General features: G+C 46.3%; 1 protein-coding gene across 1 annotated transcript in view; it reads left to right on the forward strand.

The window, feature by feature from the left end:
- The first annotated feature begins 10,333 nt into the window (after nt 1–10,333).
- Nucleotides 10,334–15,378, forward strand: part of gnaz (guanine nucleotide binding protein (G protein), alpha z polypeptide) — an 80,025-nt gene continuing 74,980 nt past the window's right edge. The window contains exon 1 of the mRNA XM_062057026.1: nt 10,334–10,564. The gene's annotated coding sequence lies outside the window, so the exon portion shown is untranslated. The remainder of the gene's footprint in view (nt 10,565–15,378) is intronic.

Raw genomic sequence — 15,378 nt, forward strand, 5'->3', positions numbered from 1 at the left:
ACATGAAATATGTACATTTCCTGTGTATTTCATGTATATAATCATTCATTTTTCAACCCACGTATGTGTACATATGCATATTTACTGTGTATTTCATTTATATGTACACTTACGTGAGTTGAACAATTGATGATTGTATACATGAAATGTACATGAAATACACAGTAAATATACATATGTACACATACGTGAGTTGAAGAATTAATGATTATATACATGAAATAAACAAAAAAAACATATGTACACACATGAGTCGAAGAATTGATGATTATTGACATGAAATATACACAAAATACACAGTAAATATACATATGTATACATATGTGAGTTGAATAATTAAGGATTATATACATGAAATATGCATGAAATACACAGGAAATATACATCTGTACATATGTGAGTTGAACAATTGATGATTGTATACATGAAATACACAGGAAATATACATATGTATACAAATGTGAGTTGAACAATTGATGATTATATACATGACGTATACATGAAATACACATGTACATGTACGTGAGTTAAACAATTGATTATATACATGAAATACACAGTACATATACATATGTACACACGTGAGTTGAATAATTAATAATTATATACATGAAATATACATGAAATATACATGAAATACACAGTAGATATACATATGTACACACATGTGAGTTAAATAATTCATTATATACATGACACACACGGTAAATATACATAAAGTATGTACACGCGTGAGTTGAGTAATTGATGATTATATACATGCAATATACATGAAATATACATGGAATACACAGTAAATATACATTTGTACCCACGTGAGTTGAATAATTGATTATTTTTATTATATACATGAAATACACTGTAGATATACATATGTACACACATGAGTTAAAGAACTGATGATGATATACATTAAATATACATGTAATACACAGTAAATAAATATGTACACACGTGAGTTGAATAATTGATTATATACATGAAATACACAGTAGATATACATATGTACACATAGGTGAGTTGAAAAATATATGGTTATATACATGAAAAATACATTAAATATACATTAAATACACAGTAAATATACATATGTACACAGATGAGTTGAATAATTGGTGATTATATACATGAAATATACATTTAATACACAGGAAATACACATATGTACACATACGTGAGTTGAAGAATTGATGATTATATACATGAAATATACATGAAATATACATGGAATACACAGTAAATATACATCTGTACCCACGGGAGTTCAATAATTGATGATTATATACATGAAATACACTGTAGATATACATATGTACACACATGAGTTAAAGAACTGACGAAGATATACATTACATATACATGAAATACACAGTAAATAAATATGAACACACGTGAGTTGAATAATTGATTATATACCTGAAATACACAGTAGATATATACATATATGAAAAATTGATGATTATATACATGAAAAATACATAAAATACACAGTAAATATACATATGTACACACGTGAGTTGAATAATGTATTATTATATACATGAAATATACATTTAATACACAGGAAATACACATATGTACACATACGTGAGTTAAAGAATTGATGATTATATACATGAAATATACCTGAAATATATATGAAATATACATGGAATACACAGTAAATATAAATTTGTACCCACGTGAGTTGCATAATTGATGATTATATACATTAAATACACTATAAATATACATGTGTACACACATGTGAGTTGAAGAATGAATGATTATATACATGAAATACACAGGAAATATACATATGTACACACATGTGAGTTGAAGAACGTATTCCTGACATTTTTTCTCACGTGATCGTCCTCATTGGAGGGGATGTCAGCGGACTTTGCTCAGCCAATCACAGGACACCTTTCAACAAACTCATTTCAATAAAATCATTCACACTTCTTGATATTATTTTTGAAACTTAAAGATGGAGCACCCAGACAATCAAAACATGCAGAGATTCGAACCCTCAACCTCCAACACGCTGCACCCTTTACCACTGACAAGTTTCAACTTAGTTCCAACCTTCTGAAGGTCAGTGTACTAAAACACGTGCGAGGGGATCTACTAAACTTGTGAACAGACCATTCTGTGTCTTTAGTCAGCAGAATGAGGCTGTGTGTGGGTTTTCATTTTGCATTCCTGTTCCTGTTTCTTGCTGCAAGTGACTGCTGATTGGTCGGCTGCCAATCACTGAGCAGAACGCAAACAAGCTGGCTCCAAGACTGGTTTCCACACCAGCACCGGCTCCAAGACTGGTTTCCACACCAGCACCGGCTCCAAGACTAGTTTCCACACCAGCACCGGCTCCACGACTGGTTTCCACACCAGCACCGGCTCCAAGACTGGTTTCCACACCAGCACCGGCTCCAAGACTGGTTTCCACACCAACACCGGCTCCAAGACTAGTTTCCACACCAGCACCGGCTCCACGACTGGTTTCCTCACCAGCACCGGCTCCACGACTGGTTTCCACACCAGCACCGGCACCGGCTCCAAGACTAGTTTCCAAACCAGCACCGGCTCCAAGACTGGTTTCCACACCAGCACCGGCTCCACGACTTGTTTCCACACCAGCACCGGCTACATGATTTGTTTCAACACCAGCACCGGCTCCACGACTGGTTCCTACACCAGCACCGGCTCCACGACTGGTATCCACAAAAGCACCGGCTCCACGACTGGTTTCCTCACCAGCACCGGCTCCACGGCTAGCACCTGTTCCAGCACCACGGCGAGCACCTGTTGTAGCACCTTGGCTAGCACCTGTTGCAGCACCTCGGCTAGCACCTGTTCCAGCACCACGGCTGGCACCTGTTCCAGCACCTCGGCAAGCACCAGTACCAGCACCTCGGCAAGCACCGGTACCAGCACCTCGGCAAGCACCAGTACCAGCACTTCGGCAAGCACCCGTTCTTGCACCGAGGCAAGTACCCGTTCCTGCACCGAGGCAAGCACCCGTTCTTGCAGATAATGTGGTCCTGATAGATTCATAGGGCCAGGATCTTCAGCTCTCACTGGATCGGTTTGCTTGTAGTCGAGTGTGAAGCGACTGGGATGACAATCAGCACCTCCAAGTCCGAGTCCATGGACATGGAGAAAGGGTGGAGTGCCATCTCCTTGTTGGGGATGAGATCTTTCCCCAAGTGGAGGAGTTGAAGTACCTCGAAGTCTTGTTCATGACTGAGGGGAGAGTGGATCGTGAGATCGACAGGTGGATCGATACAGCGGACGCTGTATCGATTCGAGCTGAGCCAGAAGGCAAAGCTTAAATTTACCGGTTGATCTACGTTCCCATCCTCACTTATGGTCATCAATTTTGGGTAATGACCGAAAGGACAAGATCGCGGGTACAAATGAGCTTCCTCTGCCGGGTGGCGGGGCTCTCCCTTAGAGATAGGGTGAGACGATCTGCCATCCGGGAGGAGCTCAAAGTAAAGCCGCTGCTCCTCCACATCGAAAGGAGCCAGATGAGGTGGTTCGGGCATCTGGTCAGGATGCCCCCCGGACACCTCCTTAGGGACGTCCGACCAGTAGGCCCAGGACCATACTTGCCAACCCTCCCGATTTTCCCGGGAGACTCCCGAATTTCAGTGCCCCTCCCGAAAATCTCCCGGGGCAACCATTCTCCCGAATTTCTTCCGTTTTCCACCCGGACAACAATATTGGGGGCGTGCCTTAACCCTTGTGTGGTGTTCATATTGTTGTTACTCAGCCAGTGTTTGTGGGTCTGATGGACCCGTTGCATTTTGTGGCTTTTAATGCCTCACGATCAAACATTTTTATGTTAAAATACTGACTTATCCCAAAAAACATCTGTAATGAAGTGCTTCGAGAGGCTGGTAAAGGAATACATTGTCTCCAGACTTCCCGCCACATTTGACCCATACCACTTTGCTTATCGCCCTAACCACTCCACAGAGGACGCCATCTCCTCTGCACTCCACCTGAGCTTAGCACATCTGGAAGGAAAGGACACACACGTGTGAATGTTGTTTCTGGACTTCATCCCGCAGCACTTGGTGAGCAAACTGGCCACCCTTGGATTCAGTACCCCCCATGCAACTGGCTGCTTGACTTCCTCACAGGCAGACCCCAATCTGTGAGAGTGGGCAACAACACCTCCAGTGCCATCTCCCTGAGCGTCGGCTCCCCCCAGGGCTGCGTCCTGAGTCCGCTGCTGTTCACGTTGATGACTCATGACTGCTGCGCCAGGTCCACTACTAACCACATTGTGAAGTATGCAGACGGCACGACAGTAGTGGGCCTCATCCGTGACAACAACGACATGGACTACAGGGAGGAGGTGAAACATCTGGTTGACTGGTGCAGAACCAACAACCTGGTCCTGAACGTCGACAAGACCAAGGAGATCATTGTCCACTTCAGGAAGCACCAGTCCAGCCACGCTCCACTCTTCATCAACGGCACAGCGGTGGAGATAGTAAGCAGCACCAAGTTCCTGGGGGTGCAGATACCTGACAATATAACCTGGTCCCTACACACCGGAGCTCTTGTAAAAAGAGCTCAGCAGCGCATGCACTTTTTGCGTGGGATGAAAAGAGCACAGCTCCCTCCCCCCATTCTCACCACATTCTACAGAGGCACTATAGAGAGCCTGCTGACCAACTGCATCTCTGTCTGGACTGGAGCCTGCAGTGCCTCAGACTGAAGTCTCTCCAGAGAGTGGTGAGGACGGCGGAAAAGATCATCAGGACTCCTCTTCCTCCTATCCAGGAGATCGCAAAAAGCTGCTGCCTGACCAGGGCTCAGAAAATCTGCAGAGACTCCTCCCACCCCCACCAAGGACTGTTTTCACTGCTGGACTCTAGAAAGAGGTTCCGCAGCCTCTGTAGCAGAACCTCCAGGTTCTGTAACAGTTTCTTCCCTCAGGTCGTAAGACTCTTGAACGCATCATAATAATCCCCTCAATTACCCCCAAAAACGGATGAACTCGCTTGAATATAAAGACAATACAACATACATCCATAAACGTAGATGCATATGCAAAAGTGCAATATATTTATCTTTACAGTAATCTAATTATTTATATCTGCACCTTATTGCTTTTTTATGCTGCACTGCCAACCAGCTAACAACAAAATTTCGTTCTTATCTGTACTGTAAAGTTCAAATTTGAACGACAATAAAAAGTAAGTCTAAATCTAAGACCCACAAACACTGTGTCATGACTGGGTTCTTGGGTTTTGCTTCTCCGGAAGGCAAAGGAAAATTGGCGCGTGCAAGACGTGAATTTAAATACATGATTTAATTTTAACACATAAAAAAACTACAAAAAAAAAGGGAAGCAAACAAAAGGCGCGCACAAAGGCGGAAATACAAACTTGACTATGAAACAAAAGACATGCACGTGGGCACAAAAACTATGAACAATAAACAAAAACACTAACTGTGGCATAAATGAACAAAACTTACTTGGCAAAGACCTGTGACACGACATGAAGCAGAGTGATGAAATAGTGTGAGGACGCCAGGACGAATAACAGAAACAGACAGATTTAAATAGTGACGTGATCAGTGAAAACAGGTGCGTGACTCGAAACGTGAAACAGGTGCGTGACAAGACAGGTGAAAACTAATGGGTGACCATGGAAACCAAACCAAACAAGGAAGTGCAACCAGGAACTAAAAAGAGTGCAAAAAACAAACACATGGCCAAAACAAAAACATGAACAGACATGACGCATGACCAAAACAAAAACATGAACAGACATGACAGAACCCCCCCCTTACGGACAGATCCCAGATGTCCAAAAAACAGGATCAAGAGTCATGGGAGGGCGGGAGGGGGACATGGCGGTGGGTCGCCAGGCCAAGTGGCCCCGAATCCACCGAGGCATAGTCATGTGGCGGCGGCGAGTGGAACGCCGCCGCCACAGGCGAGGTGGGCGACCCGGGAAGGGCCACATGCGTGGCCGACGAAGCGCTGGGCGCACTTGGCGTGGCGGACGACCAGGTAGTGGCCACAACCGTGGCAGACAAGGAGGCAGGCGCGTCGTCGTCATTGCGGGCGTGGAAGCCGCAGATGACGCAGGTGCGGGTGCAGCAGACGAAGCAGGCGGCGAAGCTTGGCGTGGCACTTCGGGCGGCGAAGCTTGGTCTTGGCCGCTTGGAGGGTCTTGGCTGCTTGGAGGGTCTTGGTCTTGGCGAGGGTCTTGGTCTTGGCGAGGGTCTGGGTCTTGGTCTTGGCCATGGTCTTGGACTTGGTGTGGTTGGTCTTGGACTTGGTGTGGTTGGTCTTGGACTTGGTCTTGGACTTGGCGTGGTTTGTCTTGGACTTGGACTTGGCGTGGTTGGTCTTGGACTTGGACTTGGCGTGGTTGGTCTTGGACTTGGTCTTGGTGTGGCGGTGCTTGGACTTGGTCTTGGTTTGGGGGTGCTTGGTTTTGGCGTGGAGCTGCGACTGGCGGCACTTGGCGTCGTGGAGCTGCGACTGGCGGCGCTGGGCGTCGTGGAGTTGCGACTGGCGGCACTGGGCGTCGTGGAGCTGCGACTGGCGGCACTGGGCGTCGTGGAGCTGCGATTGGTGGCACTGGGCGTCGTGGAGCTGCGACTGGCGGCACTGGGCGCCGTGAAGCTGCGACTGGCGGCACTAGGCGTCGTGAAGCTGCGACTGGCGGCACTTGGCGTCGTGAAGCTGCGACTGGCGGCATTTGGCGTCGTGGAGCTGCGACTGGCGGCACTTGGCGTGGAGCAGGTACTGGTGGCGCTTGGCGTGGTGGGGCTTGGCGTGGAGCTGGGTGTGGAGCAGGTGGAGGTGGCCTAGCTGGAGGCTGTGGCTTGGCATGGCGAAAGACTGGTGGTGGGGGCCGTGCTGGTGGCTGTGGCTTGGCAGGTCGAAAGACAGGTGGTGGTGGCCGAGCTGGAGGCTGTGGCTTGGCATGGCGATGCTGAACCACCCCACCTGAACATTTCCCAGCCCTACCCCCCCCCCTCAAGGAGCGGATACCAGACGCGCTCCCCGCTGTCTGGAACCGTTTTTTGGGGTGGGTGGAGGGAGGTCAGGAGGGGGGTAAAATCCTCCCCTATCAATTGTCCAAAATGTCTCTCTTTTTGTACCTGGGATTGAGGGGGTGAAAAAAAAAAATTGTGACTTGGGCGTGGCTTGAGTCCTGGGGGGCGGGGCATGAAATTCAGATGGCTGTGACTGATATGCTCTAATGTCCAAAATCATGTTCTGATAATATTTGATCATAGAAACAGAGTCCTTTGTTGAGGGCGGCTGATCAAAAGTAAAAGAGTTCACAGAAAAAAAATCTTGAGCTGTGATGTCATCAGGGTGAAGCCGGGCTGCCTGTGGCTTGCTTCCGCCCGGAGGGGGAGGAGCTTGCGGGAGTGAGGCGTCCTCTTTATTTGCGGAAGCCCTCCCTGACGTCCTCCGTCGGGAGCGGCGCTTCCGGGATTGCGGTGACGCAGCGCAGTCCTCGGACCAAATGGAGTCTCTGTACTCCATGGAGGAGTAGCGCAGCGATTCCTCCTCCATGGCGCGGAGGACCTCCCTCGCTGCCTCGTCAAAACCGTCCAATTTTTTTGCGGAGAAACTCTTCTGCTGGCGTCCTACTGTCATGACTGGGTTCTTGGGTTTTGCTTCTCCGGAAGGCAAAGGAAAATTGGCGCGTGCAAGACGTGAATTTAAATACATGATTTAATTTTAACAAATAAAAAAACTACAAAAAAAAAGGGAAGCAAACAAAAGGCGCGCACAAAGGCGGAAATACAAACTTGACTATGAAACAAAAGACATGCACGAAGCAGAGTGATGAAATAGTGTGAGGACGCCAGGACGAACAACAGAAACAGACAGATTTAAATAGTGACGTGATCAGTGAAAACAGGTGCGTGACTCGAAACGTGAAACAGGTGCGTGACAAGACAGGTGAAAACTAATGGGTGACCATGGAAACCAAACCAAACAAGGAAGTGCAACCAGGAACTAAAAAGAGTGCAAAAAACAAACACATGGCCAAAACAAAAACATGAATAGACATGACGCATGACCAAAACAAAAACATGAACAGACATGACACACTGGCTGAGTAACAACAATATGAACGTTGCATGGAAATTTCTCTGCCAGTTTCTGCATCCCACAGAGATTCTTCTTTTGTGTTTCTGCACCTGCGGTTCCCACACAAGGTTGCAACATTGTTTGTCAACACTGTCTGCGCTCATTTTGTCGCACATTTGACCCTGTGATGTTCTGTGTACCTACACTCTGTCCTCCCCGTCTAGGCCTGCTGTGTGTGTGTGTGTGTGTGTGTGTGTGTGTGTGTGTGTGTGTGTGTGTGTGTGTGTGTGTGTGTGTGTGTGTGTGTGTGTGTGTGTGTGTGTGTGTGTGGGCGTGTGGTACACAGAACATCAATTTCCACACTTCTATTAGGCCCGGGTCCAGTGGACCCCGGACATCTTATATGTAATAGAAATGTGTAGGGGGGGGTGTATGGTGTGTGTTCATTAAATATGTATTCTGATATATGTTCTTCACAGAAAATGAGCCAAAGCCAGTGAGTCTCGGTTTGAAAAATTAATTAATTGTATCATTTTTCTTTTAATAAAAATCGAAAACGGGTCCCACAGACCCGAACACCACACAAGGGTTAAAGGCACCTGAAACCTTCACCCCTTAACAGCCGCATGCTGTCCAGCCGTCCGCTTTTCCTCCATATAAACAGCGTGCCGGCCCAGTCACATAATAATGTAACGTTGGACGGGTTTAACAATGGTCTTTACTCGAAAATGTCAAGAAATGCTGACACGTTGTATGATCTTTTAACTGGTTTAATGATAACGTTAATTTCGAGCATACACACACACACACACACACAGTGTGAATGCAAGGCATACTTGATCAACAGCCATACAGGTCACACTGAGGGTGGCCGCATAAACAACTTTAACACTGTTACAAATATGTGCCACACTGTGAAACCCACACCAAACAAGAATGGCAAACACATTTCGGGAGAACATCCGCACCGTAACACAACAGAACAAATATCCAGAACCCCTTGCAGCACTAACTCTTCCGGGACGCTACAATTAAATGTACGGCTTTTGGAGCTCAGTGCACAACTGCACTCACAACAAGAAGGAGACGAAGCAGAAGAACGAAAGAAGAGACATGGCGACGACGAGTAAGAAGAAGAAATACGCTTGCAAGTTCCAAAATGATTGGAAAAAAGATTTTCATTTCATCCAGGACAGCTCGAAGGGGAAGGGGTATGCTGCCTGCACCTCAACCCCGCCCACATCTCCCGAATTCGGAGGTCTCGAGGTTGGTAAGTATGCCCAGGACACGTTGGGAAAACTATGTCTCCCGGCTGGCCTGGGAATGCCTCGGGATCCCCCGGGAGGAGCTGGATGAAGTGGCTAGGGAGAGGGAAGTCTGGGCTTCCCTGCTTAGGCTGCTGCCCCCGCGACACCACTTCGGATAGGTGGAAGAAGATGGTTGGATGGATGGATGGATGGATGGGGGACAAACAGTCATTTTTGAGAAGTATTTGGGACAAACAGTCATTTTGAAAAAGGGGACGTGAGTGTTGTGTCCCCAGCAGTAAAGTGAGGCGTGGGCCAAAGTAACAAAACAGAAGACCAAAAAAAAAAAAGAAAAAAAAAGAAGCTTCAATTCCCAACCTGTCTATCACTTCCTGCTTCTCAGCCAATGGCAGTGAAGAAAGTGGTCACATTGTCACGGAGACAGTTGGCACGGAAACAGCACATTACACCATCGTCCATCCACCGCCCCCCCCCCCCCTCCTCCCTATCCCACCCCCACCCCGCACCCCCTCCCTCTGCTGCCGTCATCGCTCCCTTCCCCTTCCCCCCCCCCCTCCCTCCCTCCCTCCCCCCGCTGCCCTCCTTTTTCTCTCTCGGTTTTTTTCCTGTCATTAATGAAATCACAAGCCATGCTCGCCTTCATCCCACACACACACACACACACACACACACACACACACACACACACACACACACACACACACACACACACACACACACACACACACACACACACACACACACACACACACACACGCGCGCACGCACGCACACACACCTTGATGGCGTCCTCAGTAATGGAGGACATGAATGTATGACATAAACATCATGGACGCTCTTTTTTTTTACATCCTCAACACTTTTCCCTTTTCTCTCTCTCTCTTTCTATCCTCGCTGCTGCTGACTCCTCCCTCCGTTTCTACACCCCCCCCCCCCCCCCACACACACACACACACTCACACACACACACGCACACACACACAAATACACGCCCTCCACCCCCATCGCTGCAGTGTCTCTGCTGGCCGGGAGCAAAGCGGGCGAGGATACAGACGCTTTGTCAGGGCCCAGAAAAGACGGAGAGATGAACGTTGGTGTGTGTGCACGCGCGGGTGTGCGTGTGTGTGCGTGTGTGTGTGAGGAAGATCTGAAGATGAGGATGAAGGATTAAAGGCTGGATTTTCTGGGCGGACTGGTCAGTAATGGATGCTGCCTTGTGAACACGGTAAGACACCTCGCCGCTCGTACACACACACACACACACACACACACACACACACGCACGCACGCACAAAGAGGAAGATGAGGATGAGGATGAAGATGATGCCACCCATCAGCTTCTTCGTCTTCGTCTTCCTCCGTCCTGCTACCTTTGCCAGTTGACATTCTTGGCTCCTATTGGTCCATTTCAGCACACGACTTCCTGCTTTTAGCTCATGAAGGACAAGTGGAGGATGTGTGACACTGTGTGTGTGTGTGTGTGTGTGTGTGTGTGTGTGTGTGTGTGTGTGTGTGTGTGTGTGTGTGTGTGTGTGTGTGTGTGTGTGTGTGTGTGTGTGTGCAGGCCTGCAGGCTAAGAAATGTGTGTAAGAAGCAGCACACATGATCAGGTGTTGTGTAGCCGCAAGAACGATCAATTGTTTAGTGTGTGGTCGCGACACGGCCACGAAAGACTAAACAGAAAACAAAATCTTTAATTTGTCGCCCTTTTCTGCTTAATGGCATCAACGCATAATAATAACTATTAATATGATGATTATTATTATGATGATTATTAGTATGGTTGTCGTCAGTGGAGGTGTTGTTTTTTTGGGAAGAAACGCTCAAGGGAGGGTGGAGTTGGCAGAGGGCGGAGGTTGAGAAGAAAACAAAAGAAACAACTTTTTTCTTTTTTTTGTGCAGACATGCTGGATAAAGTGAGGTGCTGGATAAAGTGAGGTGCAGGATAAAGTGTGTGTGTGTGTGGGGGGTGTGGTGTCCTGTTATTGTTGAAGCACGTTGTTTGTTTCAAAAGTTGTTTCTTCGACTTGGTACGTCATGCCTATCACTGCAACATGCACCCAATAGTGTGTGTGTGTGTGTGTTCTGGCAATGCTTGCTTAATGGGGACATCGCTCTGTTTACACCAGACCTTGGCAAATTAAGGCCCGGGGGGCCACATGCGGCCCGTTGAGCTTTTCAATCTGGCCCGCCGGACATTCGCAAATCATTTTTTTTAGATATTTAAGATGTAAAAGTGTAGCTGCCATTATGATGTGCAGTGATGTTTTCTAATGACCGTAAGTCTTCAACTATATAAAGTACAAACCCCGTTTCCATATGAGTTGGGAAATTGTGTTAGATGTAAATATAAACGGAATACGATTATTTGCAAATCATTTTCAACCCATATTCAGTTGAATATGCTACAAAGACAACATATTTGATGTTCAAACTGATGAACATTTTTTTTTTGTGCAAATAATCATCAACTTTAGAATTTGATGCCAGCAACACGTGACAAAGAAGTTGGGAAAGGTGGCAATAAATACTGATAAAGTTGAGGAATGCGCATGAAACACTTATTTGGAACATCCCGCAGGTGAACAGGCAAATTGGGAACAGGTGGGTGCCATGATTGGGTATAAAAGTAGATTCCCTGAAATGCTCAGTCATTCACAAACAAGGATGGGGCGAGGGTCACCACTTTGTCAAGAAATGCGTAAGCAAATTGTTGAACAGTTTAAGAAAAACCTTTGTCGAACAGCTATTGCAAGGAATTTAGGGATTTCACCATCTACGGTCCGTAATATCATCAAAGGGTTCAGAGAATCTGGAGAAATCACTGCACGTAAGCAGCTAAGCCCGTGACCTTCAATCCCTCAGGCTGTACTGCATCAACAAGCGACATCAGTGTGTAAAGGATATCACCACATGGGCTCAGGAACTCTTCAGAAACCCACTGTCAGTAACTACAGTTGGTCGCTACATCTGTAAGTGCAAGTTAAAACTCTCCTATGCAAGGCGAAAAGCGTTTATCAACAACACCCAGAAACGCCGTCGGCTTCGCTGGGCCTGAGCTCATCTAAGATGGACTGATACAAAGTGGAAAAGTGTTCTGTGGTCTGACAAGTCCACATTTCAAATTGTTTTTCATTCGGATTGTTCTAGGTCAGGGGTCGGCAACCCGCGGCTCCGGAGCCGCATGCGGCTCCTTGACCACTCTGATGCGGCTCAGCTACATGCATGCCGACCCCCTCGATTTTCCCAGGAGACTTATGGATGTCAGTGTCTCTCATAGACTACTCCCAGGGAAAAATAATCCTATTAACACTCTAATTACTATATAAAGGGTGTGCCCTAATTGCACTGCAGTAATTGTCCTCTATAGCATTTACTTACAGCATGCCAGGCCAGTCACATGTTGTATGTTGTTATTACTTATTCACACAGGAGACAGCAAAGCATACTTACTCATCAGCCACACAGCTTACACTGACGGTAGCCGTATCAAACAACTTCAACATTGTTACGTTACAAATATGCGCCACACTGTGAACCCCCACCAAAAAAGAATGAAAAACACATTTCTGGAGAACATCCCACTGTAACACAACATAAACACAACACAACCATTACCCAGAATCCCATGCAGTCCTAACTCTTCCGGTCTACATTATACACCCCGCTACCACCAAATCCCCCCACACATCAACCCCCCCCCCCTCTTCGTGGTTGGTTGAGCGGAAGAGTTAGGGCTGCATGGGATTCTGGGTATTGGCACCGTCAGTGTAAGATGTGTGGCTGCTGAATTAGTAGCCTTACTGTCTCTTACGTGAGCAAGCCAAAGCTGCATTCCACTTGTGGCCGAGCAGGTACACTGATTGGGCAGACTGTAGAGGGCGCCAAATGCAGTGTCACCACGCTCTGATATTCGGAAGTTTCCCGGGAAAAATGAGAGGGTTGGCAAGTGTGACGCAAGCGAGATTCATCCAAAACTCGCGGGCTGCACTAACATCCAATTCCCACATTAAAGTGCGTGCCGGTGCGTGTGTCTGAGACCCCTGGTTAACATAGCACAAAGCATGTAAGCTTCGTATGCGGTGTTTTTCATTTTAAATTTTAAAAACATTTTTGTGGCTCCCATTACTTTCTTTAATGTGTGAAACTTGCCAAAATGGCTCTTTGAGTGGTAAAGGTTGCCGACCCCTGTTCTAGGTGAAAAGTGTAAAAGGCAGCATGTTTTCCCGGAATGTAAAGGAAAGTTGGCGTGGGCAAGGCGGAAGTACAAAAATGTGGCGAATGGAACAAAAACTTGCACAAAGGCAAAAATTATAAACATGAAATATACAACACTTACTGTGGCATGAAAAACGTGCATGGAACAATGGCTTGGAATGACAGGTTGCAGAGGTAGGAAGGATAATGTCACCAGGCCGACTGCCTGGCAACAACAAGCTTAAATACTGGTGACATGATTAGTGAAAGCAGGTGCGTGACTCAAAATGTGAAAACGTGAGATAATGTGAACCAGGTGAAACTAATGGTTGCTATGGTGACAAAGCAGGGGAGTGACAACAGGAACTAAAAAGTGTCCAAAAACCAAGCAAAACATAACTAAACAAAACATGATCACAGACATGACAATTGTAAAATATGTCGATCAAAAGGGGGTGTGACGTTCATATTTGGTCAATATTCAGTGTTTTATCCTTCATAGAAAAGTGTAAAATTCCATTATGTTTTTTAAGGCGGTCTGTCATAACGTTTTTAGCATTCAGTCAGACATTATTGTGAGGTTTTGTATTAGTGTTCCTAAAAATAGATATACCGGCCCGCAGACACATTTTTTTCTCTAAATGTGCCCCCCCGAGTCAAAATAATTGCCCAGGCCTGGTTTACACAGTCACCTTTAGGGGACCTCTGACGGTATGGGGACAAAAAAACCCAGGTCCCCTAAAGGAAAACCTTTTTAAAATGATAGTTAGATCCATTCTGCAGATGCTTGAGTGATTTTTAAGCTTTGGCCCGTAAAACATGTTTACTGGTTAGTTTGAGTGTGAGACATTTGCACAGCAAAATATAAATAGCAGTTGTCAGTAATGTCACAGAAGATGCAGGATTTGCTTTAACATTTAAAGGCCTACTGAAAGCCACTACTAGCGACCACGCAGTCTGATAGTTTATATATCAATGATGAAATCTTAACATTGCAACACATGCCAATACAGCCGGGTATAAAGTGCAATTTTAAATTTCCCGGCAAACTTCCGGCTGAAAACGTTTCGATATGATGACGTTTGCGCGTGACGTCAATGGTTGAACCGGAAGTATTCGGACCCCATTGGATCCAATACAAAAAGCTCTGTTTTCATCCCAACATTCCACAGTATTCTGGACATCTCTGTTGGTGAATCTTTTGCAATTTGTTTAATGAACAATGAAGACTGCAAAGAAGAAAGCTGTAGGTGGGATCGGTGTAGTAGCGGCGGACTACAGCAACACAACCAGGAGGACTTTGAGATGGATAGCAGACGCGCTAGCCGCCGACCTCACCTTGACTTCCTCCGTCTCCGGGCCGCCGACCGCATCTATGATCGGGTGAAGTCCTTCGTCGCTCCGTCGATCGCTGGAACGCAGGTGAGCACGGGTGTTGATGAGCAGATGAGGGCTGGCTGGCGTAGGTGGATAGCTAATGTTTTTAGCATAGCTCTGTCGAGGCCCCGAAGCTAAGTTAGCTTCAATGGCGTCGTTAGCAACAGCATTGTTAAGCTTCGCCAGGCTGGAAAGCATTAACCGTGTAGTTACAGATCCATGGTTTAATAGTATTGTTGATTTTCTGTCTATCCTTCCAGTCAGGGGCTTATTTATTTTGTTTCTATCTGCATTTAAGCGCGATGCTATCACGTTAGCTCCGTAGCTAAAGAGCTTCGCCGATGTATTGTCGTGGAGATAAAAGTCACTGTGAATGTCCATTTTGCGTTCTCGACTCTCATTTTCAAGAGGATATAGTATCCGAGGTGGTTTAAAATACAAATCCGTGATCCACAATAGAAAAAG

This window comes from Entelurus aequoreus, linkage group LG08, assembly GCF_033978785.1.
Source record: "Entelurus aequoreus isolate RoL-2023_Sb linkage group LG08, RoL_Eaeq_v1.1, whole genome shotgun sequence".
Taxonomy (NCBI): domain Eukaryota; kingdom Metazoa; phylum Chordata; class Actinopteri; order Syngnathiformes; family Syngnathidae; genus Entelurus; species Entelurus aequoreus.